General features: G+C 40.4%; 1 protein-coding gene across 2 annotated transcripts in view; it reads left to right on the top strand.

Annotated features, from left to right (window-relative positions):
* The first annotated feature begins 739 nt into the window (after nucleotides 1–739).
* disp1 (dispatched homolog 1 (Drosophila)) overlaps nucleotides 740–6,050 on the top strand; it is a 389,371-nt gene continuing 384,060 nt past the window's right edge. Inside the window, exons 1-3 of one of the 2 annotated variants that reach the window (XM_069703062.1) lie at nucleotides 740–3,291; nucleotides 3,886–4,257; nucleotides 5,946–6,031. The gene's annotated coding sequence lies outside the window, so the exon portion shown is untranslated. Of the gene's footprint in view, nucleotides 3,292–3,885; nucleotides 4,258–4,279; nucleotides 6,032–6,050 lie in introns of those variants that run through there. The other variant, XM_069703060.1, reaches the window with a different exon arrangement.

Raw genomic sequence — 6,050 nt, 5'->3', positions numbered from 1 at the left:
GACGGCTCGCTTGATGTACAGTTGTCACAAAAAGGCGATGCAGTTTTTAATGTGGCCACAGCGGCTGCTCCTCTGAACCCCGCAGCTCGAAGCCGCCCGGTGAACGGTGAACGGTGAACCACCAGCTGGCAGCCAAAAGTTACATATTTTTCTGTTTTGTCAAACTGAACAACAATACGATAAAAAATAATAATAATAAAAAAAAGCACTGTATTGGTAGAATAAAGTACAATAGCTGATACTTTTTTTACCCAATTTTACGAAAAAAAAAAAAAAGGGTAAAAGGGCGCTAAATGAAAATGAAAACTTGGTGGCAGTAAACAAGGAGGGAGATTAGAACAATATCCAATTACACAACAAAAGCACACATGTTGACCAGACTTCCCAAGAGGTAAGAAACATGCCTCCTTAATCACAACAATATTATTGTTGCAGCCACATGTTTAAGATTATTAATGTTAAAAACTGAAAACAATGTCAAAGTTTAAACTGCAACTGGAAAAAAACAGGAATAGAACCAGACCCTTCAAAGGCCACAAAGGCTGCAGGTTTACTATGTTGTATTCATGGCAAGTTGAGTTCATGTAAACCAGCTTGTTGGAAATTTGTTGAAACAAATGTCTGCACCACTAAAAAAGCACAGTAGAAACTGAAATGACCTGGGTCTTTTATTTTATTTGGTTTTACTTGGAGGTTGGTTTTTGTGTATATAGTTTGTGTGTGTGTGTGTATTTATTCATTGCTCTAATTGTGTGCACCTTTTTGTGTTTCTTTGCTGCTGTGACGACTAAATTTCCCCACTGTGGGATTAATAAAGTCTAAGTCTTAAGCGACACTTGTATTATTACATAATCTTTTATCCTAATATCTAGTTTTTATTATTATGTCGTTAATATTGTGTTTACGTGGTGTCTATTCCTAATGAAGTCTTACATAATCAAGTAACCAAAAGCTGCGCACCTACCTGTGCCCACTTTGTACTTGGAGAGTGGGGGAAATGGAGGTGTCAGTGGGACCCACAGCTCATTTTGGGCCCTGAGGTCCCACAGAGGGTTAGTCTAGCCTTGGATATTGATTATTTGAAACTTCTAAACAATCATACACCTATGTCACCATCTCCAAAGGCCTTTCCATAAATTGAATTACAATAAAGAAAAAAGTTGAAATTACGTCACAGACCTTGCAAACTTACGGGCCTATACATATTTTTAGTGCATGCATGAGACAAATCTGTTTACTCAGCCGTTTCGGGAGGAAGAAGGTCAGCAATGGGAAGAAATTAAAAGAGGTTTAAATCGGGGGTTGGAAATGGATCCAGGTGGCTATCTCAGCATGCACATCAATTAGACACTCCGACTGAAAAACACGGCCCATTTAAGTAAACATTTATATTTTTTTGCTGTGCTGTTTCTGCTTCATTTCAGCCTGCACCTGCTTTGCCTCTGCAGTGTTGTTGCACTCTTCATTCTCCCTATCCTGCAGAACAGCAAGCTCAGTGACACTCTGTTGGCCGTTTTGTTACAGCGTTATGCTATTTTGTTATGTGACGCACCGTTTTATTCAAAGACGTGTCGTAAAATAGACGCTTTATTTGAAAACCAGCTGTCAAACTAACAGGTAGGAGAGCGCAGCTGGTGTCAGGCAGAATGCTATAGATGATACTCTTGAAACACGCAGTTTGATCCGGAGGTCGTGCTGGGAAAATCAGAGCAGGGCAAAGCCAACGACAAGTGCTCTGCTCCCCTTTTAGTAAAGTGTTTTTGAACGAGACAGTTTAATCTGCCACTGTGGAGGTGTTAAGGAGTCTGATGCAATTTGAAACATTTGTGTTGCACTATAGGACATGATGAATATTAATGCTGTTAAAGCAGTTGTCTGTGACTTAACAATCATGAATAATGCATAATGGATTCACAGCGCTCACGGAAGGTGCCTATGGTTCTAGATTTACAGTATATGTGATGCGCTATAGTGTTCCCTTAGAGGAGAACAGGTTTTTTTTTAAATGAGGTGTGATGCTGCTTTGCAGAATCTGTGTTCAACATACAGTCTGGTAGTCGTACTGCCCCCATGTGACAACTACTGTTTAAAATTAGACACAATCAAGTCAGAGTGTACTTGTCATTGTGGTTTTTTTTGTCTGTCTGAATGGATTTATAAAAATAAGTACATTTTGGGGGATTTTCAGCAAAATCCTCTCAGCGAACAAAGTTAAAAAGTATTTCTTTGTGAATATCTGAAACATGCATTTTACATATTGATGTTTTGGAGGCCTGCTGAGTGAAATGATTTTTGTGTGGATTTCTCATGTCCTCCAGCTAAGGAAGCTAAATTTGTTACATCCCTGCTGTGGCAGTTGTGAAACCACATTCTTTTCCACCAACCATAGACAATTGGAGTTTTTTTCCATCCTTTCAAGTGCTCACAATGATCACTTTGTCCTTTGAATTCTTAATTTAGAGTATAACCACTGTTGTGTGATTAAAATTAGGGTGCTTGTTGGAGCACCAGAATATCTCATTGAACATCATTCAACACATTCATTAACGTGATCTTAGCTCTTAGCTCTAAACCTTCCCAAATGAAATAAGGTTGCAACAAATGCAATTTTAAATCTTGGCAAATGGTAGGGGAAGTTTGGAAAAGCAAGATAAATGGCACATACATAAAATAAATCTAATTTGGTTGACTTTTTAAAAACATTACTGTTGTAATTTGTTTTATAATTCATTGTAGTTTGAGAAACATTCCAGTGTGCTTCTTCTGTGTTTTACCTGAAGACGGTGTGTTTACAAGCAGATAAAAGTTTATTTGTCGACAGATATTTTCACTTTCAGGACCTTTGCATTATCTGTGCTGGTTCACTGACACCGACCCGGCTACATGGAACTATGCCTTCATTAGGTACACCTCATACCTGCTGACATTCGTTGAAATGTGCACCTCTGTGTACCTTCGTATACGACGTACATTTGCACAAACACAAAAGTTTTACAGGATGTAGTGTTTTCCCAATAACAATGCTTGCTCCAAATTTTTTTATTTTTTTTCCTTTTTTATCTTATCAACAACACAGGCCTTCATGGTGTGCACCGTATATAGGTGTGTATAATATTTCTCTCTCTTTTATCATTTCAGTTAGATTTCCATGGCCCGAGTTGATAATGTGACCCTGCATGACATTGTTATGAGTCAGATGCAGCTGTGAAACACAGTGTAAACAAGACCTCAGCTGCTGGAGGCAAATCGAATCACCCCAGCCAAAGCATAATTTGCAGCAGGCAAGAAGAGGTAAAAGTATTTATGTGCTGACCCTGATGTGCAGCTATGTAATCGTCTTTTGAGCAACAGAGGGAAGCCACGACCTTCCGACTTCCCCATTTAGTCTCATTCCAATGTTTGGAGTATATTAACAGTAGTGTAAGTGGGATGATTTCATTGATGTCTGGTAAACATTGTAGATTCATGGGGATACTCAGGGTGACCTCAGTGTGATTTAGGTTAAGCAACTTAAGTAAGAATTTCAGTATGGCTTTATGAAGATGAAGATGGTTCTCATACATATACCACTTTCCACCACTTATGGTTTTGAGTCAATGCTTATGTAACTTTATTTATCTGTATTTAATTGTTCCAAAACTGCATATTTTTTTAATTAAAAGTAGATATTATTTTATCCAATATTTAGACCTATTTAATTTGTTTGCTTTACCCTCAAAAGTTAAGAAGGAAGAAGGGATGCTGAGAAATAATGATGTATGCCAATTATGTATTTCCCTGCCATGTGTTAGACATTATTATTATTATTATTCCAATGATAATATTGGTCTACTGTGCTATTGGCACCCAACTAAATGTTTATCTTATTGTTATTATTTTTTCCAGGACCCTTAATATAAGTATGGCAGGATGCTAACACAAGAAAAACGACTTGTCTCGATGAAAATAATGTAAAAATACTTGACCACCACAGAGCCTACTAGGAGATACGAGGCTGAAGGTCCCCTCCTAGTGCCCTCCCGAGTTCCCTACACTCTTCCAGGAGCCTCCTCATGGCTGCGGAGCTCAACCCGGACCTCAGTGCGCAGCTGCCCGCCCGACATGGTCTGATGCTGGGATAGTGGATCCATCAGCCGCCGGCAGAAACTAAAGTAGAAGACCGGGAATACTTTTTCTAATCGCCTTTTTAAGTTCCCCCCCCCACCACCACCCCTCCCTCCCCCCCACGCTGTGCCTCCACACCGCGGAGGTGCTCGTGTGAGTATGCAGCTCGGTCGCGAGGAAGCCAACAGAGGTTCGGCCAGCTGTTTTGGTCAGCGACGTTAGCCGAGCTAGCTAACGTGAACTTAGCTAGTTCGGTGAGGGCAAAAACACCGGTGCTGTGATTTGTGTTGTCCCGGTGCTCAAATAAATACAGCTAAAACGCAGAGTTGGGGGCCGGCAGGGAGGAAGAGGGAGTCTTTGTCTGAACGGGACGTGTTTTCATGCCCGAGTGTGCTTCAACGCTAGCTTGCGAGCTGATCGGGTCAGCTGTGATGTGACATGAGGCCGAAGCTACGATGATAACCTTACAATGTTGTAGCCTCGAATTAACATGAATAAAACTCCCCAGGAAGCCTTTTACTTTAACATCTCTGCGAGCCTGTGGTTCGGTTAATTAGTGCGAATAAATGGTAACAGCTCGAGTAACTCTTAATGTTTGGAACATTTTAGCGTCACTCGTTTGCCTGATCCAGCATCCTTTGTAAAACCAGATGAGGACACTTGTGTTGTCTTTCTCACCCGGAAGTGTCCAAACTGGGACTGTGCCAATCACTCCTGAAAATGTTTGAGCAGACAAGTTGCTCAACTGAACATGGACTTTTCAGTGTCCTTTTATGTTCCTTATGCAATCATCTGTTCACCACTTTATCAACCTTTGACAGCCCAATCAATCTTTTTGTAGTCTAAGAGCAAGTCTACCATGACTCATGATTCACCTCCATAATAATATTTATTATCGTCCCATATCCAATTGTTTTCTTTAAATCCATGAAATAAGTCTTTTAAACAGTCCTGAACCCTCAAAATTGATCAAATACGCTCCGGTACCAAATATGGTTGTTGATTTCAAAGCTTCCAGCAGAGACGGCACACTGTATGTAACCCCGATAGCGCTTCAGTGAAAATAACATGACAGTCAACATAACATGAAAAGCCCCATAACCTTTTTATCAAGTAAAAAAAAATTAAGCTTTTTACTTTCCCTTTTTGGAGTGTACAGTACCACCAAACAAGTCCTCACCTCATTCACGCTCAATGGTGGAAAAAGTAGAAGGATCTTTACTGCGGCGTGTTGCCCAGAATAAATAGAGCTACAGGTGGTCCGAGATACGTCGCATATCTGGAACAAACTCCCAGAGATCTACAACTCGCTTCTTTTAAATCAAGGCAAGACTTCTAGTTGTCACAGCCTTTCATTAAATCAAACAATCACTCATTTCTTACTGTAACTTTTACACTGGATTTTTTATTTTCTATTTAATCTTTAATTCTTATCTAAATGCCTTTCACTGAAGGCCGGACTTGGTCGGAAAGAAGCTTCTTTTTGCACTTCAACATAATATCGAGTGTCCCTCCTGGTTGATGTTGGAGATGGCATTACTTTATGATTTATGGACAGCTGGTTCAGTCATGTCAGCAATGAGAACTGTCACGGTGGGAAATGTGTGGACACCTTCGGTAAGTACAAGTGACTCCATCGAGGACGGCTGGATGACGTCGTTCCGGCTCATCGTTTATATTTTATTCTGAAGGGTTTCTTCTCTCCCGTTCCTCATCACTGGCCCGCCTTTAAAAGAAATGTGATAAATAGCAGATAAAGCGATGTCAGAGATTTATGCTCACTGTGCTGGGAAGTTGTGCTCACTGTCTGATTGATGTGTTCATACTTTTTCTCTTATCAGAGTTTCTCGGAGGCGGCCAGGTTGAGATCATCTCGTTGCCGTCAGATACAAGAAGACAAACAGAACGCTCGTCCCAAGGATTCGCAGTAAGTGTCTCATACACTC

Source organism: Brachyistius frenatus, unplaced genomic scaffold (assembly GCF_029030835.1).
Source record: "Brachyistius frenatus isolate BFR_SWC_R1_liver_20210118 unplaced genomic scaffold, ASM2903083v1 Contig_44, whole genome shotgun sequence".
Classification (NCBI taxonomy): domain Eukaryota; kingdom Metazoa; phylum Chordata; class Actinopteri; family Embiotocidae; genus Brachyistius; species Brachyistius frenatus.
The sequence above is the reverse complement of the archived record's forward strand: the minus strand, read 5'-3'. Positions and strand labels throughout refer to the sequence as shown.